Source organism: Rhipicephalus sanguineus, chromosome 1, assembly GCF_013339695.2.
Source record: "Rhipicephalus sanguineus isolate Rsan-2018 chromosome 1, BIME_Rsan_1.4, whole genome shotgun sequence".
NCBI lineage: Eukaryota > Metazoa > Arthropoda > Arachnida > Ixodida > Ixodidae > Rhipicephalus > Rhipicephalus sanguineus.
Genome location: NC_051176.1, coordinates 147,729,727 through 147,755,743, shown reverse-complemented (window position 1 = coordinate 147,755,743; position 26,017 = coordinate 147,729,727). Strand labels below are relative to the sequence as shown.

Sequence of the window (26,017 nt, the reverse complement as noted above, 5' to 3'; positions counted from 1 at the left end):
ACTTCACACGCTGGACTCTGAGCGAACGTTTTCCTTAGCGAAAATACTAGGCCCATGGCCGACTAGGATAAACCGTAAAGCAATGAAAGTGCTCCAGCGTTTTTTTGAAGACACTAATATTTGCGATAGCTACTGAGTTCTTGAACTTGTACGACTGTAGATATGTATATATATATATATAGATATATTTTTTTTATTTATTCTGTTATCTTAACAACTATGTGGAAAGGGGTAGCCGTCACCAAGCAATGGTGACAACAACTCCTTCATTTGTTTTCTATTTCAATAAAAAAAAAAAACATCAAATTGTTGCTGCGGCACGTTAAACCATAGTTTTAACAAAGGAGACATAAAATATATTTCCGGCGATAAAATAAGAAACTTTATTAATGGTAAAAGGCGAAAAAGAACGTGGAACATTATGGGGGGGGGGGGCCTAGTACAGGGCCCCACTGGGTACGAAAATATATTAGGAGATCAAGTTAATCTGACAGAAATGCCAGGTGCGCGTGGAACGCAGCATGCACGGCCTGTTTCCATCTATATACACAAACTACACACGTACTGATAATATGGGACCAAGATTGACGTGGCGTTCTGATGCGTGGGCGTGCGTGCAAGCAGGGCATTCCATTGTTTGCGACACATTAGCTCGGCAGAAACTGCTCCAGTTTTCGCGTTATCTATCCCAAACGTCGCGTTCATTTTTTTTTCTCTTACGAACACACGCGTGCTGAGACGATGCGAATTGCGAGCGCCGACACTGGGCATAAACTAAAGTTGCGCAACTTTTGTGCACGTAATCAGTGATAAAGCATAGAGAACGAAGGGCCAGTTTTGGGAGTGGGCGGGTGGGCACGTACGAAGGCAGCAGAATCGTCGGCATTCCTCGCTCGCCGAAACAGTCCACGTGACTCGGCCGATACGAGAGAAAAGTAGCACGCATTATAGAAGCGCGGGGCCCCTTGGGCATTGTCTCGCGCCGGACGCTGGTCGTATTAGAAGGGAGCGCGTGCGGACTCGGCGAGCTCCTTCTTCGGCAGCGCGCTCGCTGGCAATCTCGCGCACCTCGTTTCACGGGCAGGAACTATAAAGCAAGGCCATCGCTGCAGCCTGGAATCAGATAAAGAACGACAGGCGCTACGAAGAACAAGGTGGAAGTGAAGTGAGGCCTCTTACAGTGCGCATGGGTAGCGTGCTTCTTTGCATACAAATTTGGGAACGGCCCCGCGGGCGAGTCCGTAGCGGCGCGCTTCTTATGCGGGTTGGCAGAGTGACTGGCCGCATAGTACAACGCACGAGGCCCCGGCTGGCCATCGTATACGAACGGCGCTACTTTGTCGTCATTACGGGACGGCCATTTCTCTCGGCCCACAGTCAGCCGCGCGCTGAAAGATCGCCCTGAGCCAAGAAAGGTTGCAGAACATCGGTGCTGGCCTGTGGCACGCTGTGCACGCGTCTTCTTCGTTAGCCCGGTCGCGCTTCACCCTTGTGTCGTGCATTGTGAAGAAGAAGCGCGGATGGGTGCCGAGAGAGCTCGCTTCGCTGTGAGTGCGCGGTGTATGTAAAGTGGCACGCGGACGGAATACGGCGATGTAACCAGATGCCTATCCTTCGCTGAGCGCGGGAACCCGTGCGCAGTAGGGCCGACTTAAAGTGCACGCGGCGTGAGAATACCACGCCTGAGAGAGAGGGCACCGCGCTTTTGGCTTACTTCACCCGCATGCGTCCAAAATTATCGTCGGCCAGTGTATATCTGCTCCGCGGGCTTCGACCCACAAACGCTTAATGCGCGTGCTCCGGAGTAATTACACACGCCTCCGTTATCGTTCCACGCGAGGAAATGGTAGCGAAATTTTGCTTCGCGAAGCGTTTCACTGGGGCGCAATGAAGTGCCCCGAACCAATATTTTTGAACCTCGCATATAAGTGCAGGAAACGTGTGCGATCATTTCCCGCGTAAGTATCCACGGCGAAACTCTTCTGGTCTAGTGATGCCACCATGCAGCAGCGAACGGTCAGCCAGCAACGACTCGTAGTGCATTGGTTACGGACATATAAAACTCGCTTAAACGGGATTGCCGGGTAAAACAACAGCACCACAGGAGCTTAGGCGGAGTCTTTTGGTTCGTAAACATTGAGTAAACGAAACGCGTGCAGAAGTAATAGCACTGTCTTCGCTTGGTACGCAGCGTAACAGCAAGTCTGGTAAACATATGAGAAGGTAACGGTAGAAAGCAGGGGGCCACGATAAAATGTTCAGAAGGTGAATAATCTAAATATGCATTATAAGGAGGTAATTTTGCCACGCGTCCATACTTAATAATTAATTGTTGGGTTTTAACGTCCCAAAACGACGATATGATTATGAGAGACGCCGTAGTGGAGGGCTCCGGAAATTTTGACCACCTGGGGTTCTTTAACGTGCACCTAAATCTAAGTACACGGGCTTCTAGCATTTTCGGCTCTATCGACGCGTCCATACTTGTGTACTGCAACATTCACACTGCTTATACCTTTTCTATACGGCGCTGGAATGGAGACAGCAAAAACCTACGACGGGCGGAGCCATAGAAATGACGCGACTCAGCCATGTTCTCCGTAGGCGTAGTCAACGGCTGTTCCGCTCAAGGCGCCAGTCTAATGCCCGCCCATGGGCCATTGGTTCAGGCTCGTGTTCATGCGCCTCTGAGGTGAAAATACGCAAAGAGCGTCCATATCCGACAAAAAACGATGGTCGTTATCAGAATGGGTAATCAGAGCGAATAAACAAGAAGTTAGAAAAAATATACGGCAGATCCCACGCGTTGTGGGAATTGGTTTTATGCGAAGCATTCAGCGAGTGCTTCTGTGCTGTATTTTATGGCTTTGAGCCAAGCGTCACGAGGTGGATCGACGTGTTTTTGTAAGTGTAGTAGCTGTATGCACATCGTGGGCTTACCACGCACATCGACAACAGTGGTGCTTAAAGAGTAAATTATGGTGCGACGTAACGTCATACCGCACGTTAAAGTACATACGGCAGTATTATCGAAACTAAGTGCACCCTATGGTTCAATCATGTGAATATGATACGTAACTTTCGTTAATGCATTCCTCCGGGGTCGAGCAATGCTTCAATATAGCTTCCTGAATCATAGGAATACAAATGTAATGTTTATTAGACTGCTATAAAAGCGGGGCCAACACTGGAACCACAGACATTAATCTGATATGACGCCTGTATGCTAGGAGCACATGTGTAGTGTTTATTACTTTCTTGTAAAATTAGACAGCCAGCACCACAACCACTATTGACGTTGCACCGACATTACGCCTGCATAGGCTGTTTTTCCAGACCAGTTTATAGACCTGGCGTGGCTCTGTGGTAGTATAGCTGACTGCCACGCAGAATGCTTGGGTTCGATTCCTGCTGGGATCCTGATTTTTATTCTTTCCATTCGTTGGGTCAACGCTGCCGATGTCGGTTTTTCTCAACGCTCTCGCATATAAATTACCAATGTACTTCTCGCCGTTCATCGGTAGATGTAAACTGTCAATCACCTGCGCCGCATACCCGTACACCGCGGCCCGTGGTAAACGGGTATGTGCGACACGTGTCTGGAGCAAAGGCTTTGACGACGTACGCGGCAGGATTTTCACGTTATTCATATCATGACCCTGCAGTGATATTCGTCAAATTCTCTTACCCTGCCATGCCAATTTTGGACTACACCAAGTTAAGGAGGCGATCATGAGAGCACTCAGACGTAGATAGATAGATAGATAGATAGATAGATAGAAACACTCAAAGTACCAGAGGTGCGCTAAGAAATGCTTCGCACTTAAACAAATTGAGAAGCCATTCCACTCTGCCACAGTGGATGACCAGCGAAGCTGTTTAGCACACGACACAGAGATGACACATAATTTTCAACAAACGTACGGACTCATTTATAGTCTGGATCGGCATCGCGTGTTCTTTTCAAGCGTTCGCCAGCTTCCTGAGCGGCCCCTTAAGGAGCGGATCGCGCGATTATCGAAACGTATGTTTGGCATCAAATTTTCGCAACGCCAAAATTTTCCTGATGTGCACAACTCTCCACGTGTTGGCTTTACATCTTGTCCTGCAGAGGGCTGTTATTTCACCACCACGAAAGTCGACGACATTCAATCGCGGCCGCGGCGGTCGCATTTCGACGGAGGCCAAAATGCTAGAGCACGTGCACTTCGATTTACGTGCACGTTAAAGAACCCCAAGCGGTCGAAATTTTCGGAGTCCTCCACTACGGCGTGCCTCGTAATCATATCGTGGTTTTGGCACGTAAAACCCCAGTAGTTAATATTTTAAATGCGAAGCATTTCTTAGCGAACCTTTCGCACTTTGAGCGTTTCTATCTATCTATCTATCTATCTATCTATCTATCTATCTATCTATCTATCTATCTATCTATCTATCTATCTATCTATCTATCTATCTATCTATCTATCTATCTATCTATCTATCTATCTATCTATCTATCTATCTATCTATCTATCTATCTATCTATCTATCTATCTATCTATCTATCTATCTATCTGTCTGTCTGTCTGTCTGTCTGTCTGTCTGTCTGTCTGTCTGTCTGTCTGTCTGTCTATCTATCTATCTATCTATCTATCTATCTATCTATCTATCTATCTATCTATCTATCTATCTATCTATCTATCTATCTATCTATCTATCTATCTATCTATCTATCTATCTATCTATCTATCTATCTATCTATCTATCACCGTTGTGCGTTCAATGTAACGTCCTAGAAGACCTAAAACACGTTCTCTGCGAATGCAGGCGATACGCAACAGAAAGATCTCTGAAGGCGGCTTTGCACCTTCAACAGGACTCGTGTTTAGAACTGCGGCACATTCTTGGCCCATGGCAAAACAGCACCTGTGCGTTACATGCAACGAAAGCGCTGCTGACTTTCTTGCGGGCCACAAGCCTGACCGAAACTCTGTAAACAGTGTAGTCGATGTATATGTGTGTGGTTATCACTGTATATATCATAATCATCACCCTGGAGTACCTGGAGTAGCATGTCAGGCGAATAGCCAGGCAAACATCTCCAGCTTTTCATTAAAACATTTCTCTCTCTCTCTCTAGCCGCCTACGTCTGGGTGCTCTCATGATCGCCTCCTTAACTTGGTGTAGACCAAAATTCGCATGGGAGGGTAAGAGGATTTGACGAATATGACTGTCGGGTCATGACATGAATAACGTGGAAATCCTGTGGCGTGCGTCGTCAAACCCTTTCCTCCAGACACGTATGGCACATACCCGTTTATCACGGGCCGCGGTGTATGGGTATGCGCTACAGGTTATTGACAGTTTATATCTACCCAGGAGCAGCGAGAACAGACATTGGTAATGTAAATGCGAGAGCGTTAAGAAAAACTGACATCGGCAGCGTTGACCCGACGAATTCAAATAATAAAAATTAGGATCCCAGCAGGAATCGAACCCAAGCATTCTGCGTGGCAGTCAGCTATACTACCACAGAGCCACGCCAGGTCTAGAAACTGCTTTGGTAAAACACCCTATGCAGGCGTAATGCCGGTGCAACGTCCATTGGTGTTGTGGTGCTGGCTATCTAATTTTACAAGAAAGCAATAAACACTACATATGTAGTCCTACTATACAGGCATCATACAGATTAACATCTGTGGTTCCAGTGTTGGCTCCGCTTTCATAGTAGTCTAATATACATTACATTTGTATTCCTGTGATTCAGCAAGCTATATTGAAGCATTGCTCGACTCCGGAGGAATACATTAACGAAAATTACGTATGATATTCACTTGATTGCACCATAAAGTGCCCTTGGTGTCGATAATACTGCCGTATGTACTCTAACGTGAGGGCTAACATTACATCGCACCATAAGTTACCCTTTAAACTCCAGTGCTGTCGACGTGCCTGGTAAGCCCACGATGCGCACACAGCTACTACACTTACACAAACACGTCGATCCAACTCATGACTCTAGGCTCAAAGCCACAAAATACAGCATAGAAGTACTCGCTCACTGCTTCGCATGAAACCGATTCCCACAACGCGTGGGATCTGCCGAATTTTTATTATTACGAAAGTCGACGAAGCCTTCGTGGAAAGTGTTTTCTTTTTACATTTGCTTTGCACTGCGGGTACAACGCATTCGTATGGGTTCAGGTATATTTGCTTTCTGCAAAGATGGGTGGCCCAGCCGTCAAAACACTCGCCTTCCGAGCCTGGCGGCCCAGGTTCAAATCGAGCCCCGCAAGGTAATTTATTTCGGTTTTTTCATTTGATTTATAAGAGTTTCCTGTCGGCGGACACGAAGAAATCCCCCACCTTCGCTGTAGAATAGCATGTGTCTCTTGACATCTGTCAGAACTGTGATGATTCTGCGCAAGTCACTATGTTGGACCATAAGTAAGCAGCAGGTCTGAAATACGGAAGGAAAGCTACGTTTATTATGGCTGTTCAGATTAGGGCGGTCGGGACATCGAATGTAAAAAAAAAGAATAAAAAAGAAAAAAACAAACGTTGCTAACAGCTCACTTAGCTAAGCCCGCACTGACCTCACGAACTGCGCACATCCGCCATGAGAGGCTTCGTTACGAAATATATTGTCATGGAAGTAGACTAATTTCTTAACAACTAACCTGCAGCGCTCCTGCCGACAGCATGAAAGCCAGAAACAAGAGGAATTGGGTCGCTGGAACGTACTACAATGAACAAACGGGACCTTCATATGTGACGCGATAAGCATGCGTGTCACTGCCGCTCTACGCAATAGCGACGCCAGGGGAGACTAGAGAGGGCCCCAGTTATGCCTGTTCTCAACCAAGGCTTGCGGCCTCCTTGTTAGCGTCCAAGTCACGTGAGGTAGCTCGTTACGCAACCACGCAGGCGAAGGTGAGCAACGCGCTCTCGTAGAAGCGACGTAAACGCGAGGCCTGTTTATCTGAGCGCCAGCGAAACACGGTTTTATTTCTTTTTCTTCGTGCGAGAGATTGCGGGAAAGCCAATGCCTTGTCCTTCGGTGCCTGCGGCAACGTATGTGGCGCGTGCGATCGGTGCCTCGAAGGATGGGCTACAGGCACCCTGTCTAATCTGCGTGTGGGTGCCTGCGATTGTCTGGCACGTGCCTCTGTGATGAAAACGCTGAAAGAATAGAAGCGTGGCTGGATTTAGTGCAGTAACAAGCAGATAAAGAGAGAGAGAGAGAGAAGGCACAGAGGCTAAACATATTGTCCGGTCGGCTATTCTGCGCTGGTGGAAGAATGAACGCATGGGAAAGATGAGAACAAGAAAATAGAATGCGGATCTCAACAAGCAAGAATATTACTGAGTGGCTTCGAAACGGGGAACGTTGTTACTATTGTATAAGTTCAGCACATGCAGTATTCGTTCCGGCTAAATTTATCGGCCTAAAATTGATCTCCAATAAGCTGTTAACTTGGGTTGGTTGGTGCATACCAGAAGAACGCGTAGTAACAGCGCAAGGACGGGACAGACAGACAGAGACAACAGCGCCTCTTTTGTCTCAGTCTCTTTGTCCCGTCCTCGGGCTGTTACCCAGTTCTTCTAAATCTGATGTAACGGGTAGCTCGCCAAAGAAGGAAAAACCGAAAAGTCAAGGAAAGGAAGTACAAAGAAGGAAGAGAAACTAACTTTATTAAGCGTCCGGCTGTTTGCTGGGGACAAAAACAAACATTTGAGACCTGGCTATAGCTGGCGCTCCGTGGTATGCTGTAAATCACAGGGCACACCGGGATAAAGACAGGAAGAGGCGCGTTTGCCTTCTTGTCGTTGTCCTGCAGTGCGATTTATTGCCCCTATAAAACATGCGGCAGTTGAGCAAATGTAATGTTCCGTTCCTTGTGCATTCAGCTGTCTGCTAAAAAAAAAAAATCGGAGATGATTTTGATGTAGGTCAGCTGAATATCACAGACAGAAGGAGTGCTCCAGTGCAGTAGCAGTGAAGTCAAATAGAAGCGTAAGGGGGAAAAAAGACAGATGGAGACGGATAGTAAACTTAATTAGGAATCGCCGCGTGCAAGCAAATTGTAGCTGACTGAAAAGTACAAGATATATAAATAAAATACAGAGAGAAGGTAGAGGGGTAATCTGAAGTAATAGCACAAATCCCCTCGATTTTCTCAGCCAATGCTCAGAGAAGACATCAGCACAAGTACAATTGGAACGCGCTGTATTTTTGCTGTATTATATCGTCAGGTGTTTTTGCAAGCGAAGGAAATAACATTGCACGCGTCCGAATGTTTCTCGCCGCACTATACGAGTAGAAATGTCCCTTCACCTGCCACTATTTTCTTTTTATATTCAATGATTCACGGTGTTAGGCACAAACCCTGGTGTTGCGACACAGAGAACGCCGACGACTGCTGCCATTGAGCGTATGTATTCTTTCCTTAACGCATAAAGGAAAGAATGCGCGCAGATTGGGGAAGTGTACTCGTCAGAGGGCTGCCGCTTCTGCAGTCACGTTTTTTTTTTTTTAATCGTGAATGCACAAGAGCATTTGCATTTAAGCGCTACAGGCATTTCATCAAGTATTTCATATATGAAAATACACAAATTTTATACGGTCCCGCACGCAGGCACCATGAGCAGCTGGTACTGCCGACAAAAATATAACATAAGTATGCGTAGGGTAAGGAATTTGTCTAGTACATTTAATACGCACAGAAGTCGTCGCAGTTATTTAGATCGAGGTTGCACGTACTTTCGACGAAAATGGTGTGATAAATTCGCGTTCTATAGGGGCGTGAATGTCCAAAGCAGATGCAGACAGCGCGAGAGCTGAGGTGGAACTCACGCTGCCTGCGTCTACTGTTTTGCCAATGCTTCGTGCGAAAATGAGATCTCAGGGACAGGAAAAAAAAAAAGAAAGGACATAACATCCCCCCCCCCCCCCAATAAAAATGGCACAGCTGCCGTGTGTGCTTTCGAAATTTACGAAAGTTTAGTAATATTTTTAACAACGCAATGTGCAAACTATAGCCTTTAGAACGACGGTCGATGGCTGAATACTTAGAACCACGTTCTGGTACAATATGCGCTTCAGGCCCGTAGCCAGAGCCCCCCCCCCCCCCGAGATTTTTATGATACATGGTGTTTTACCGAAAATAAATAATGAAAATAGGCGCTTTTCTCAAATAGTCAAGGCTTTCAGCAAGTGCCTCCCCCCCCCCCCCCCCCCCGAAAAAAATTCCTGGCTACGGGCCTGATGCGCTTGTCTGGTGACTTGGTTCGCATCGCACATCTCTTAGTCTTCCGATTCCAATATCTGATATACATTGGAAGAAACCGGTGTAGGGGTGTCCCTTGTTTCGTGAATATATGAGCTTGCTCTCGCAATTACGTTTGCCGCAACGCTACTATCGGCTGCAGCACCGGAGAGCCACGGTGCTGCAGCCACGAAGCTCTTGGAAATGTCTGGCTAGCTGCTTCCGCACAGCTACTGCGGACGTCCAACTGACCGCGTGCGCCGCCGACCGTCAGATGTTAGTGACGACAGTATATTGCTCGCCGAAATGTTGCCATATGAGCACGGCACCTTGCACGCGCATCAAAAGATGCACATTCCCTGGCGAACAGAATTTCTTCGGCGGGGATGTATGCCGATTCAGAGCCTTAATGTGTCACGACACCGAATGTCTAAATAGATGTATGTCCAGTCAATACAGAACAGTCCAACGAGATTGAATGTCCACAATTGTGCATTCCGTCTTTCTCGGACATTCTGACCGTGAGCAATGCCCCCGTTCCGCCCCTATCACACCCCACATCCCCCCCCCCCCCTTTTTTTTTGCTATTGTCGCTGATGGAAATTAGGCAACAGTCGCAGTCACATGTCGTGGTCACTCTCCCAGCAACCTTGGCGACTTCACCTCGCTGAATTCCTTCGCGATCTCCCCTCCTTCTCCTTTGTCCCTGTGACATATCTGCAGGCATTACAAGTGGGTGCCACGCCACGCAGGGCTTCAGAAAAGGATTTCTCTGCCAGATAACTCGGCCCTTCTTGTGGCCCTCACTGGACGCTTGTTTCCACGCGGTCTCTGCGCTACTGGCGGCGGCTCGGCCGCGTCGTACACGTTGCTTGCCAGATTGGCACCGGCGACTCGCATCGCGCCGAGCGACTGAGCGAGCACTCGGTTGCGACACAACTGCGAGCAGCTGCTTGCGGTAACTTAGGGACACGCGCGCTGGCTTTTACGTGTAGTACTACATACCATCGGCTTCCGGTTTCGCGCGCGGACTGTGGTTGTTGTGGCGGTGGCCGGGCGTCCGTTCGGGTTGCTGGCGGCGGCGGCCGCGCCCAAACAACGCTCGCTGAACCTGCGGCGGTGCCCCCCTTCCACATCCCTTCTCCTGCGCTTCTGGAATGAGAATGGACACATTACGTCTACGTGCCGCCCGGATTCCTTCGGTGTCCTTTTAAGACAAGTGGCGAAATTGCGAAGAAAGTGAATGCACGTTACGTGTGTGTGCGCGCACACAGTTTGTTTGCCAGTGGAGTAGCAGAAGGACGGAGGACGTTATAATAGGCGATATAAATTAATGTCGCGGCGCTAATGAGAGGCAGTGAGAGCAGCGAAAATGGGCAGGGCTTGGCGCAGCCTTGGCGGCGATAGCCTGAGATTTATAGTCTTAAATATTTATGTTGACGACTGTTTGTGTTCTTTTGGCTTGGTTAGTGCATTGCAACTTTTTTACTCATTATTGGATCTGGTGCTTCAGAAACAACCAGATTTCCCGGCCTTTTCCGAAACATGTCCTGTAAGGGATGTTCATTTAAGGACCCAGAAATTACGTTTACATTACCCGATACGGCTTGTCGGGTCAAATGCGATCATCTGGTTCATGCAATCGCTAGCGGGTCAAGCTGGATGAGTGTCGAGACAAATTGAGCCAACCTGCCAGCAAGGTATGAGTTTGCCCAACCTGCATGGCGTATAAACGCAAGCGAATAAAGCTCAATCAATCAATCAATCAATCAATCAATCAATCAATCAATCAATCAATCAATCAATCAATCAATCAATCAATCAATCAATCAATCAATCAATCAATCAATCAATTCTATATCGTACAATGTCCAAACGAAAATGCATACAAACTAGTTGGACTAATAACCTATTCGGCTAGTGTCTGGTCCAATACAGAAAGAGCATTGTAGGTGAGCCACAGGCATATGAAAAGGTATACAGTTCAATAAAAGCAACTAGAACAAAGAACTGTATGCATTTGCAAGCAAAAGCGGAAATAAATGAATCAGGGTGCTTGATTACAAAGATAGAAGTGTTTACATGCAAGATCAAAGTTTCTCGATACTTTTATTTGAATGGACACATCATTCCAGGTTAGATCGCCGAAAAACTCCAGCAATCGTTCGCCATACACTTTGTTACACTTGGGGAGATTTAGATTACTATTAGCGCTTGCCTAGTGTGCAGACATGGGAAAGTAAGTATGGCATTATAGGAAAGGGGCCGGTATTGGTAAACAGTATTCTGTGCACTATTATAAACTTGCAGGCGTCTGCAGTTTCGTATAGAGTTGCGAACGAGAGGACATGAAACTTATTATTACTTGGAAGCTGGATGAAAAAAAAGTGTATTATTCTTAAAGCTAGTTTCTGTACAGAAACTATCTTTAAGAATAATACCCTTTCTTTTCATGGGGGTTAACGTACACAACTTATTTCACTCCTTTACTGTGACTACATAGTCACAGTAAAGGAGTGAAATAAGTTGTGTATACGTTAACACCCATGTTTCGCAGCATTAAGCTTGATAAAAGTGAAACAAAAGTCCGAAGTAAGTTAGGTGGAAAATACGATTGCCGGATTAGATCAAATTCTGACTCACTCGGTCGCGCCTGTTGCAACATAAGCAAGGACATTTGTACAAGGGGTGCCACATAGCATGATGCGGTGGTTAGATGCATGCAGTGATTTCAAAAGGCAGCGAACTTTTGAAGCACTGCATACGCGGCCACTATGCAGGACAACTGGTGTTGTCCCTAGAAAGGGACAACCCTGTGAGTAAGCAACTGTGGCGGCCACACCCGTATTCATCCCTGTCAGCTTGATTGAAGTTTGAGAATGAACTCTCACTTTATATTTCCGAAAACTCTAAGCACTGAAACACGACATCGAAGACGATGAATATGAACCGCCTTTCTTAAATATAAATTTTAAAAAGAGGTATTTGTAATATAAGCAATCTAAACACGAAAACATACCACGTAATACAAGACCCGTGATCCTGACGTCAAGAAAAGTGCTAAGTTTCATTTTAAAATGTGGCAGATTGACTGTAAATGCGGTGTATTTCTCCCTATTTGATCGAGTACCCAGTACAACTGGGCCCGTATTCACAAAACCATCTTACGCTAAAAATGTTCGTAGGAGCATATTTCGGCCAATTGTGATACTGGACATATCATTAGCGAAGACCGTTGGTCAATGGGACACGGCACTTACGAAAGAGAAGTTTGTGAATTCGGACCCCGAGCTTCAAGATACAACTGATCGGAAGTAACCTGCTTAAGCGTTTTCTATTTCGCTTCAGTGACAGGCATCCCAATGGTAGACGGCAGTAATTAACGAACAATTACGCAAAAGCACTCGAGAAGGAAGCTCAGGATGGAGCGCTTCGAGGCGATTTATAACCGCGGCTTCGGGCCCAAGTGTCCCTGCATGCAGAGAAATCTAGGAAGCAGAGACAATTCTTAGCGGGAGAACATATACACGCCCCTTTTATTATTGCCAGCCTTTCGAAAATAAGTCCTCTCTCTCCGCGTCCCGTTGTTCGGCGACCTTGTTCGCCGCCGCTATCGGCCGATCCGATCAGCGGCGCGCTAAACGCGGCCGCAGCCACCCTCTGTACGCGAGCGAGCATTTCAGGGGCGCTTCCCGACGGCCGCGCTTGTTCTTCTTCCGCGTCACCACAAGTGGCACCACCGCGAGTGGCCACTAATTCCATCTTTTCGTACACTGCTAATGGAGGCACTTCGAAAATAGCTCTCACTTCTCGTTGCTCCAATGCCTCGTCGTGAGCCGATGCCGTTCATGCCGTCCCTCGGAGAAGGAACAGCGCTTTCCTTTATTTTTTTGTTATTCCTTTTTTTTCCTCGGACGCGTGGTGGTCGTTGTTTCGGGACTCAGCGGCGAAGCAGAGTCCCATAAAGAAAAATGAAGGGGGGGGGAGGGTTAAGCGTGAACAAGCACCGCGATGGGTAGTATAGCGAGCTCGTACGAAGGTTCGAGAGCCGCCAAAGGAGAAGCAAAAGAAAAAAAAACTATGAAAAATAAAAGGCGACGATGATTGCGCCCGCGCCGCCGAGCCGCACAAACGAACGAACCCGTAACCACTCCCTGAGCTGTTGTCTTTGTTCGCTCCTGCTTGGCAGCAGAAATATCGGTAGTCGGCACTCTGTGCCGCAGCCTTTGCAACGTCACGCAATTTAGCGACGCTCGTTTTCTGACTGGCCCACTAATATATGCGCTTGTGTTAGCAGAACTCGTTGCAACGCGAACAACGAAGACGTATAGAAACAAACACGCAGAACTAGCGCTATAGTTGTGTGCGCGTTTTTCTTTTTCTTCTCCTTCTTTCTTTTTTTGTCGTCGCTGCCCGTTGCAATGAATCGAAACCCATTCACCCAATTTTCCATTCTCTCGAGCAAAACTCGATGCGCCGCGCGTTTAGAGGATTGCGCGCACGCCTTCCACTGCATCTTCTCTTTTTTTCATTATACTGTTGTATGCACGCTCCACACGCGTCCAGAGTTGCGGCGTGGACCAGTTGCAACGCCGCGCTACTCATTAACCAGACATGAAAGTTGTCAAGCCTCGTCTTCCTTGCCAAAATAGGCGCCACGCGATGGTATACAACGATTCAACCGAAATCTACCAATCGGTTATTTTTGCGCGGTATAAGAAATGGCTCTATCTTTTCGCTTTCTTTTTTCCCTTTCCACTTGATTATATTGCAAACGGCAAGCTGGCTCTCCGTTTGGTCTATTCGGTGCGGTGGCTGTGCATGGCGTTCTCATTCCTATAATGATAGAGATCATGGTTTAGATTTGCAAATGGCGTTTGAATAAAAACAAAACAAAAACGTTGGCGAAGTTTTCCTTGAACTCCTTGCGGGGTTCAAGGAAATCATGACTTTCTCTCTCCAACCTATACCGATTTGTGCAAGTAGAGTTGCTGACGATAAAATACGAGCGAAAAGTTTACTGAATGCAAACAGCAAGGGCTCTCCCTCGCGCATAAATAGTTTATCAGAACGGGTCGCAATCTTTGAAACGCCTTGCAATTTATAGGCCATGGGCTTAGCGCTTGGTAAACAAGGGTTTCTAGCGATGGACATGATGGCAAGTAAAGTTACGCTCAAAGTGATAAAAGAAACTCCTCACGTTCAACTCACTTGCCATATACAGGGTGACAAGGTCGGCGTGCACGGTCTTCGAAACGCTTGTAAGTGCGGCTCTCAAAGCTCCGAAAGGGCACAGCAGTACTTGAAGACTTCTCGCACGTAATCATCGATAATTTGCGATCCGTCTTGTTTTGGGCAAAGTGGGAGATGGCTGTGCTGCGTTCCCATCTCGCGTGGCTGAAATAGTGAGCGGTGAAAAAGTGACCTCGCACTCTCGTATAATGACTATTAATATGCCTATAGCGCTGCGCAAAATGCAGTCTCTTGCGCGCAAGGCAGCTTTGGCTGTTGACGTAATGCAGCGCTTCGTTTATAGCTCGTGCGTAAGCCTCGCTCCAAACCGTGCAGAACGCCGGCTCGCCGAGGCAGGTCGCGAGTCGAGATACGTGTTACCTCCGTGCATGGACTGGCGCATGTCCTGCGGACGAGGCGGCGCTTTCCGTCGGTGCTCTCTATCTCCGTGGAGAAATAACGGAAGTACGCTACGCTGGAGAACGGCTGTACACGGAGAAGGACGCCACGCGCGCGCGGGAAATTCGTATATAATAACGTAAGGAAGAAAGGCCAGCGCCTTGCACCACGCGTCGTCCTGCGCAGACGCGAGAGTGCACGACTGGACAGTGGTAAGGAAGAAAAAAAAAAGATAGACGGGGGCGAATAAGCGCGCAACAACAGACAGAAAAGGCGAGAAAAACTGAAAAAAAAAACAAAAACGGGTGCTCTGCTTCGTAGCTGCAACAGCGTCGACCGCCAGCGCCGGAGGCTGGACAATAGAACCAGCCGGAGAAAATGGAGCTGGCGAGCGCGCGATAAAGCAGCCTACGCAACCGCCAAGCAACGATCGCGTATATGGCACACACGCGAGCGCTTGCCCTTCTCTCGAGCCGTTCTACGGACCACGAGTGCGCGCTCGGCGTCGCCTCGTTTTCCGCCGGATCGCGCGGGACCCACCGTTTTAGCTGCGCGCCGGCTCCGCGGGACCTCCCTCGAAGGAACCGCACGCCTGCCGCGCCGCTTGCGTCCGTCACGAGCGCCTGACACCGGGCATATTCGAGTGGACGGGAGACCATATGTCTTTGTATCCCGTCAGAAACACTGCGCGCGACGACATCGGTATATCTTCAGCTACTGAGTGTCATATATAGGTGGCGAAATAAATAGTGTGGTGGATGCGGTATCATGAACGCTCCGATTTAGGAACCGAATGTAAAAATAAATAAATAAATAAATAAATAAATAAATAAATAAATAAATAAATAAATAAATAAATAAATAAATAAATAAATAAAAGTAACACCTCCTGTTTACTGAGATTTTCGGTGCACACGCTGAAAAAATTCTCGACTGGTCGAGAAATTTCGCGAGTCCGATGATTCGTAGAAACAGTTTCTTATTTCTTACATGCAGAAAACTAAAAACGGATAAGCAGGAAATGTCCACAGCGCGTCTAACGCTGCAAACGGAAAGAATACGGTGCGTGGAACGGAAAGCATACTTTGAAGACCTCCTCGAGACCAGAACGCTCGACGGGGCACGTATAAGCACAATGACTTGCAGCGTAGAGTGATATGCACAATGGCCTTTGAGAGTCTGGTGTACTAAGCTATACCTCTCGTGCATGGAACGCACGCGAGCGTTCAAATATGAGGCGGTTAAACCGTGAGGCACGCCAGAACAAACTAGCAAACAAAGCGGCGTGGCACGACTACTTGACACGCACGGCTGCGTTATCCCCAAATGATCAAGCAGGAAGAAGCAAACGCACTCGGAAACTAGTTCCGGTGCTCGCTCGGGGCGACCACGCGCCGCCTGCGGGGTGCCACCTAAATCTCGATTCGCCGCCACGATGGTGAAACGGGAGCGATTCATCGGCCAGGCGCGTGGGTGCTCGCGCATTGCCTCGGACGGATCTCAGCCGCATGGAACAAACACGCTTCGTGCCCGGTCTCGCCTGCCGTGCAGGTGATGCCCATGCATTTAAGCCCGTGCATACGCACCCCTTGTACGCGTGCAAACACACACACACACACACACACACACACACACACACACACACACACACACACACACACACACACCGGATATTTCTTGCTGTGACGCCCGGCACGGCTTCTCTGCGTATTACCGCAGTGTATTATTTTACTCCTGTCACGAGGAGGAGCAAGAATGCATGGGCACAAGAGATTTTGTAAGCGTCTATTTATCAAAACATGAGGTTGCGCCTGTGAGTGACACATCTATATCACTATACTGTGCAGAAACACCTTTTTTGATCAATCAGTCGGATTAGAAGGGTCAGGTAGGATGCGGGGAAGAATATCTGATCTATCTATCATCTGAATTGAATACACATACGCATTTGGGCTGTCTTGAAATGATGTACTACATATTGTGCAAGGCCTGACGGTGCAGACGAGTTGGTATACTCTGCGCTCGATCTTTCTGTGTGTCTCTTCTCATGAGGTGTCGTGTTTCCTAAAGTTCGCATATTTAACAAACAGCTATTATAATTAACCACATAGCCCCCCCTCCCCCCCCCCCCCCAAGGAAGTATAATCAATTGAACTACATTATACGCATTGTATTGCAGCATTCTGATAATTCGCAATGAGCTGGCAACGATGGATATGCGCGACATTTACATGTGTTCTGACAATTTGGCTAAACTTCAGTGTGTATGACATCCGCCTAAATCGTGTCTTGCTGCACCGGCCTGTGGTCATGCGCTATCGTGTAAACAGAGGCAGTGTAGTATAGTATAGTATAGTATAGTATAGTATAGTATAGTATAGTATAGTATAGTATAGTATAGTATAGTATAGTATAGTATAGTATAGTATAGTATAGTATAGTATAGTAGGAGGCAGTATAGTACGTACGTGTCACTATCGTATACGTGATCGAAAATAGCGGCGCGCCCACGAGAACGCTGTGAAAAGCGTCCACATACGGAAGCACAGCATGCAGGTATACATTAATCGTGGTTAGAGTGGATACCATGTGAGGGACTCAGGCACGCCTGCCCGCGTTTTCTTCTGTGCTGCTAACCATATATACGTTTTAAATGCGAAACATTTTTTAACTAACCAAAGCCAACTTGAGATCTATCTAACCACCGAAGACTTTGTGCTCTCGTGGCCGTCTCGTTAACTTGATATAAACCAAAACTGCTATGGCATGACATGAGTATATGACGAACGTAAATGACAGGTCGTAACACGAAAATCATGTCACGCATGCCATATACGTCACGATTTACACGAAGCGTTCTTGGTGCTCTCGCGACTATTACATTAAATTAACTTGATCAGTTGCTATATACCAGAATTGGTGTTACATGACATAAACGTATTGCGAACATAAATGACAGGCCTTAACATGGAAATCATGACACGCGCGTCACGTACGTCATGATTTACATGAAACTGTCTGGGTGATCTCGCGCTTATTTCAATAACTTATTGTTACTGAAATTGACATGACATGAGTATGACAAATGTAAATCACGTGGTCATGCAAGGTATTTGCCAGAATATACGTTTCATTAGCATGGCATACACCGGAATGCACATGCATGTGCGCATGACAAATATGCGATAGTGAACGGCATGTCTTGACATGAATGCCATGGTTTGTCTCAAAGCCAAACAATGCGGAGTAAGCAGCTCCTCGCTAACTGCTTCGCACTGCATCGATTCCCACAGTGCGTGGAATCTGCCGTGCTTTTTTTTTTTGCTTTTTTGCTTGCCGTGCAAACGCGTAATGCGGCAGTTGTGGGTCCGTGTCCCACCGGTGGAAAATTGCTTTTCGTCCGCTTTCGTTTTCCCTCCTGCATGCTGTAATTACTAAATTTGAATTAAAAACTACAAATAACACTCCATGCGCTTTGCTCGGCTTCATGTTGATTTCACATGGTTGCGTCACGTAAAAACGGGCCTTTCGATCGATCACACTTCTTGCTTTCTGTTTTTTACGTTGTGTTATTGGAAGACTTAACAAACCCAGCAACGAAGCAAAGTAGCGAACTGGAGCGTTGTCGTCTGGCAAAGATAATACAGTCGTGTATTTTACATTTTCCTCAGCCTGCAACCATCACCATGCTCGGAAGAAGCAGTGTCCCATTTTAGAAATTTTAGCAGAATCGTCAACATTTGTATAAATACACACACACACACACACACACACACACACACACACACACACACACACACACACACACACACACACACACACACACACACACACACACACACACACACACACACACACACACACACACACACACACACACACACACACACACACACACACACACACACACACACACACACACACACACACACACACAAAGAAAGAACCTGTATGTTAAGGCCTGAACATTGATTATATGTATACTTGTGGCGTATTGTTTACGTGCGCAATCATCTGTTGTCATATTGTGGCGCAGACATCTTTTTTCTTATTCGAGACGCTACATCTTGAAACTTGTGAGAGGACTAAATCAAAGATTGTTTGTTGAAAGATCTTTTCTAGGGCAATCAGTATGCATTGCCGCGCCATGATAAGGAATCCCTAGAGTGCTGTTCACGCACGTCTCAGTGTCCACAACCTCCTACAGCTACCTTCAAAGCTCACGCGATTAGCACATGCATGAGATGGAAGAGTGTGGCATTTACTGTCAACGGCCACGCACATTCCTTGACTTTCATCTCTTATACGCTGTCTGTGCAAACAAAGTTGTCTGTACAAACCCCGGTGGATGGACTCGGGTGCCGACTTCACTTGGCATATGTGCAGCCAGACGGACATCTTTCTGGTTAACCTCCTTGCGTTCTGCCTCTCTGTTTTCCTCCATCTTTGAAAATTGTCGCGCTGGGTGTTACGCTTATATTTAAGCATTATTGTCAAATGGGATGTCCGTAAGCCATTTACAGCTTTGCTATGGCGCTATTCAGCGCAAGGGTTGGATAGCACTGACCAGCATTGATATTACCTCACATAAAGGGCTCCACTGCAGGAGACAAAATAAGCGCAGAAGGCAAGACACCAAACCTAGAAAAGAAAAAAGAAAGTCGTTGTGATGAGTATCTAGCCGGTGCTTATTGAAGCAGTCCATTAGTTTGTTTTCGTTGCGTGGTATTCATGCAATCAAGCCATTTTTCCACTCTATGAGCAACATTGTCAAAAGATGAACTTCTTTAGCATTCGTTCCTTTTTTTTTTTCTCAGCAATGGCAGATGATAACGAAAAAAATTTTCCCACAGGTTAGCGCGTATAGTGGTATACCTGCTGAAGCAGAATTATTGCCATCGACTGAAGGGTTGTTGTTCCACACGACACCAAATGCCTAAAATTTAGGTACAGCCAGTAAAACATTCACGAAGAATAGTAGAGATCATAATACGTTAATATTCCGCTTCCGTGAAAAGAACGACCGGCTGTCCAACGGGGCCCGCGACGCGGCGGAGAAGCTGTCCTGGCATGGAAGCGGTCCACTGCGTGCTAACACGCACCCTACAGGAGCACAGTAAGGTTTTTCATCCATCCATCCATCCATCCTGATCAAAGTGATATCATTATAGCTATTGTAACCCCCACGTTGTGGAGAAAAAGGCAAGAGTATGGTCTAGAATATTGGCACCTATGGCGCCTACCAGGGGCGTAGCCAGAAATTTTTTTCGTGTGGAGGGGGGGTTAAACCATACTTTATATATGTTCGTATGTGTTCGTAGGTCATGCAAAATTGAAAAATTTCCGGGGGGGGGGGGGGGTGTGATCCCCCAACACCCCCTGGCTACGCCCCTGGCGCCTACTTAGAGCGCTGTTTGGAATTTTCGCACATTGGGACGCAAAATATCATCCATAGTGCGTTGCACTGTTTGTGCTCGAATAATGAGATGATCTCGGTGTGTGTATGCCCTCGAAGAAACCGGTGTGCTTGATTCTCTACATACACCAGTCACTTCCTGAGCGCGCATTCGAATCTGGAGCATTATAAGAATTGGCGGGGAGTTGTGAGCGCGCCTCTGGCCTCTCCCATCCGACTGCTTTGAGAAATACTGGGTCGCGGACTTGACAATGGGCCGGCGTTTGGATACCGGACGCGCTGCAAAGAGGTAGTGTGCCGCCTTGCAAGGGCGCTTTCCCGCAGTGACTGTCTCGAGCTGCGTGCCTTCGCCCCCAGCCGCGCAAAGGAGGCAAGCGGCGGCGTCCCCGTTAGTACAGCGGCGGCCGTGCCGGTCGCCGCCCTTCCTTTGCGCGCTGCCGCTCTTTGTCTTGGCGTCCGTGCTGCTGAGGAACACGCCCACACCTCTGGCCGACCCAGTCGCCCCCAAGCCGAATAAACGGAGCGCCCTTCGACGACAGCGTGATCGGGGGGAGGGGCTGAGTGGAAGCCCGATCACGATGTCGCTCGCCACCTAGGCCACGGCGGCGACCACGGTCGAGTGGAAGCGTCAGCAGTACAGTACCTCAGTTGAGCTTCGATTTTGTGTCCTGCGTCCTAGCACTGCGGCCATCACAAACGTCTATTCGCGCGTGCGTACCAATGATGTACGCGATATAGCTACAGTATACGGGCCGCACCCGGTCGACAACGAGGAGAGCACGGTCGTGAACGCAACGAGGTAGCGAAGTAGCGCGACGATCGCGGTCACCAGATCAACTGACCTTCGATAGCCACCTCCGCGTGTCCCTGCTCTATTCACTTAGATTTTGTTCACGTGATCGATGAAGACACGAAGGGGACTGGTCAAACAGGAGTTGTAGATAGCAATGCCTTTGTTTCTTAACAATTCCTACTCTATAATGACCAAAGGCCGCCTTCGTTGCGAGACTTCACCGCAGTGACGCGCTGTACGTATATATGCGCAACCCCAAATTGCGTTTGCCAGAAATGGCACCGACAGGACCGCGTAAATGTCCGACAAGATTTGCACCTGGGGCAATGAAACTCAATAGCGTATGAGTGAACGGTCGGGATCCGGTGTCTGTACCTTCGTCTGGTTTGTGCCTGTGCCAATGTAAGGCGCACGGGAGCGCAGCTGTCTCGCGTACAGCCACGCAGTCCCATTCACCAAACGGCACGCCTCTGTCTGAACACACGTTCGAGGCTCCCGCCCTCTCGTCAGACGCTCGGTTCACTCGAAGTACATCTCTGTATTGTGCCCTAACACAGTGTGCTCAAACCAGACGGTACAGATACCGGTTCCTTCGGTCACGTTCTTTCCACTGAGCTCAGGTATCTCTGGCGGTGTGACCGAGACTTCATGGCAGTGAAATGTGCATGCGCTGGCGGTTGGCAAACAGGCGCGGCACGTGTTCTGCGCATGTGCAAGCGTACTTAACATTCTTCCAGCGTCATATGAATTGTGAGTGGTCCGCTACAGGGTGCACCATAAAGCCATGCGGTAAATGTACACGTACCCGTGTGTTTTTTGGTTCTTTTCTTTTTTTGACCAGGAAAGACACGATCACCAAGGAACGCGTGACTGAGAGCAGCAAACAAATAGTATGAAAAATAACGAGTTTCCTGACCATAGCGAACCAGAACCACCGGTCTGGCTTCATTTAACATTAACAAACCTGAATAGTATTATAAAAAAGCGCGAGAGCAAACAAAGACAACTTGCTGCCCTTGTGTGCTTTCGTGCTTTTTTTTAAGTACATCATCACAGATAGACCTTTGATCGCAATTTCCAACCATAAATACCCATCGTCCCCGCCTCGGATGGTGCGGAGCACTACGAGCTTATACAAAGCGCCGCACAGAACAGACAGATGTATGCGTACAAACTCTGTGCGCACGGCGAGAGATGACCGCTTAGATAGCACAACAATGCGGGCGCACGAAGCTTATACAAGAGACATATGACAAAGCACAGTGTGGCCAGAGGTAGAAAAGAGGTGTGAAGATAAGCGGTGTATACGTAAGGCTCTGCGTATGTGCGTGCGGCGCGCTGTTACAGAATTGACGCAGTGTGAACCGGACCGTTTTACGATCGTCTCAGTCGGCTTCACGCTGGTTTAAGCAGAGCCCTCATTCTAACCACGTGTCAAGACGAAGTGGACTTGCTACAGGAAGTGGAAGGAGAGGTCTGAGTGGCTGCGCTGACTACATATGTAAGACCCCAGCAGGACATGAATGAACAGAAACTGATAAGTATAACTGATATTCTCGCACATATACCGGTTGTGGTCTATGTCGTTCAACCGCTCCACTCATTTACGACTCGCTCTTTTGACTACCGGAACTTTTGACTACCGAATCTAAAAGTGATCATTCGTAAATAAGAACATTTTTCGAACATTTCCAGTCGTCGAGCATGAAAAACCTCGGTGGACACAGCAGACACTAGACAGGACGTATATTAGAGCACGGTCATACGTCACTCAGCCACGAGTAAGACTTGCGGGTGAAGCCGCCACTTCATAAACGTTTTTTTTTTTTCGTTTCTAACGAATCGAATTATAACGCGAATATAATGAGAGCAACTTTGCTATAAGGTTGCGAACATTCTGCGACATGGAAGAAGTAAAGGCAGGGAGGTTAATCAGACGCACACCCGGTTCGCTAGATTGCTTTATATTAAAAGTAAAACCAGCTATTCATTCGATATACACCGAGATACTTCAATAATGTTCCAATTGCGCGTTCTGGTAAACTGTACTAGTAATGACCGCATAAGAACTTATACTCAGCATGCACACGAGGCAAAGATTAGGTGGCCCGGTAGAGCCCGGTTATCGTTCCTGAAAAATGTAAATACGCATCACAGGAACATTAACAGCAATAAACAATGGTCTCAGTGCCAATGTAAGTTCTCAAAGTTTTTTTTTTTTTAACTGAAATGTCAAGAGCCGTGGAAAATAATATTTCTTTTTCTAAAGCTATGCTGTCCCTATGAACGATTAAAAAAAAAAAATCTTCCAGACGTGCATCCAAACTCTAAACTCTAACCAGCGCGAAACCATGTCTTCGGGAAAATATATATATAGTGCACAAGAAACATGTCCTTCTTATTCGCGGATACTTGTCTTTACAGTCTTCCAGCCGCATCTACGCAGTCTCGACACGTTCGTTCTCTCCGTCACCGTTTACATACTTATGATCATCGGAAGTAAACGGCGACAGCATTGGTCATTTCTACCGCCCCATACGACCCAGCCTCTACATGATGAAACATTTTCGCGAACTCTCGCACACAATGAAAGAGAAGAGAATTCAAAATTAACTGTTTCGCTAGGTCTCCCTTAACAGAAGCATTTCATGTTAAAATGCTTCCATCACGTGGAGGCCAAGTTAGCCCAAATCAAAATGCGCGGAAGAAATCAAAATGCGCGGAACAGCTGTAACAGCGCCGTTTATTCGCGGACACTTGTTCTCTTGCAGACCTCCGTGAGATTCGCGACTTACTATCAAGGAAGTATTTAAAGGAGGAAACAACGTGAGCACTGTGACGCTTTCATCACCTTGAGCTTTCGCGGCTTTGCGGAACAGAAAGTGCGTTGAATTCCAGTCCAGTACGAGTTCATCGCCCTCCCATAGGTTCGACCACTCACTGGGAGCGTTTCGGTTCTTGCAGGAATGCTGTAAGTGCTGTACGCTGCTTCGGTATTCAAGCCACTTCTTACGGCGATAGCACTGCTGCATGTGAATGCAGTGGTGTAATAGCCGGACTGTCAAACATTCCTTTCAAGGCTTTTGGTGAAAAGTAAAGGGCTGAATAGTAAAGCACTGCACTACACATCATACTTATCGGTCACGTATGTGACATTCTAAGCGCTGCGTCTAATACGGGCGTCGCACAATGCCCATTCGACCGCGATCGAGTCTGATCGGCATCAAGCTTTTTAATCGCTGTTGTCTCCTTTGCTCGAGCTGCGGAATGGAGCCAATCGCGGTTGACACATTCAATCCCAATCGGGTTCGATCGTGATCGAAAGTTCATCGTGTGACTGTTATAACGCTAGTTTTGTCAAAGCGAACTCTCTGAGGCCCGCTTTAATTTGTCTTTATATCGTCCAACTGCACGGTTGTACCGGGGACTCCTGAACGTTTTGCGGTAGCGTTAGATTGTTCTTTGACGTCGTCACCTGTACAAGTAAGTTAGTACCAAAGATTCATTTACATCAGATCAGCGGAATTACATCTGTCTGCGTCAGCGTTGATCTCTTCAACTCTTCACGCACACACGTCTACGGTTGTTGACCGGTGTAAGCATCTCATTCGAGGGGAAATTCACTGCAAACTGTTTCGTGTATACAGCCTGCCCGCCAAAAGAAATAGCTGTTCAGCATGCGACAAGCGTGACAAACGCTGTAAACATCTACGTCTGTCGCTACAAGATGTGTTCGCGTGACCGTAGCTCCTCACGCTGCTCTTGAAACTGTTGTAAACCATCACTCACCGAACGTCGAGGAAGTTTCCTGCTCGTCCCGAAGCTGCGCAGAAGCCAGTTCTTGATCACTCGGTGTCCTTTCTCGACACGACAGAGTCAGGAACGACCCAGTGACCGACAAGCGCGACAACGGCTCGTCACAGTAAAGTGTTTTTTCGGGCGCCCAGAAATCCAAAAAGGCTTTCGTTCGAAAAAATAAAAAAAGGAGCAAAAAGAACCGGCACCTGGCACTTGTCTCCTGCTAGGTAATACCACAGTTCGAGCGTGCCGTGTGTTTTGGCACGTCTGCGCGAAGGGCGCGTAGCCTGCTGCTGCTACTAACAGTGGTTCTGTATCTGCGCTGCACAGAACGGCGGTCCCACGAAGCGGTGAACGGCACAGGGGGGGCCAAGTGTCCGGGCAGTGTCCTCTCCCTGCGTCGACCCAGCGGCAACGTTTCGGAGGCAAACGCGCGCACTCGGCGACGGAATAGCACTGACTGAACTGGTCGGCCGCCCGCAAGCGATTGAATATACGGCCGGCGACGCCATAGCGGAACGACGCCCGACGGCAGCGCCGCGCTGGTTTCGTTTCTTTTGCCTTTCAATCCTCTCGCCCGCTCGCCCCGCACGGCTTTCTTGCCTGCGCGCGGTGCGGCCCCGGACGAGCAGCAACACGGCGCTTGCCAGCGGGTGTTCATTAAAATTCTGCTGCTCCCGCGAATCCATGTCTGTTAGAGAGACTTTCTGTTTTGCTTGCCAGCAGACTCTTGAGGGCGAGAGCTCTGTCTACGGGGCCGTGACTCATCGGAGCGTTGCGTGAGCACCGTCGCTTATACCAGCGCTGCGTTGTGCTTCCGAAACATTTCTGCTTGAGGTGACAATCAAAACAAATGTCACGTGGCATTGCTAACTTTAAAGAAAACTTCGCTTATGAGTACCGAAGAAGTCGCTAGTATGTTTGCGGATTTTCGTCGCGTAAATGCGTGATTAATCGAGTATGGCTTTCGGCACCATACAAGCGTAAATACTGTTCTCACTTACGGGTCAAGACTTGGGCATAGGCAGCTAGGGTCCTCGTGATATCATTTCGGTGCCGCTTTAAGACGAACATTATGCAGCTTGAATATGGCTATGCAGTGCAATGCAGTAAAACTATGCCTTTCAA

At 47.7% G+C, this 26,017-nt stretch overlaps 1 protein-coding gene across 1 annotated transcript in view; it reads right to left on the bottom strand.

Annotated features, from left to right (window-relative positions):
• The window catches only part of LOC119399963 (Ig-like and fibronectin type-III domain-containing protein 1), a 228,288-nt gene extending 202,940 nt beyond the window's left edge, over window positions 1-25,348 (bottom strand). Inside the window, exon 1 of the mRNA XM_037666882.2 lies at window positions 24,881-25,348. The gene's annotated coding sequence lies outside the window, so the exon portion shown is untranslated. The remainder of the gene's footprint in view (window positions 1-24,880) is intronic.
• Window positions 25,349-26,017: the final 669 nt, after the last annotated feature.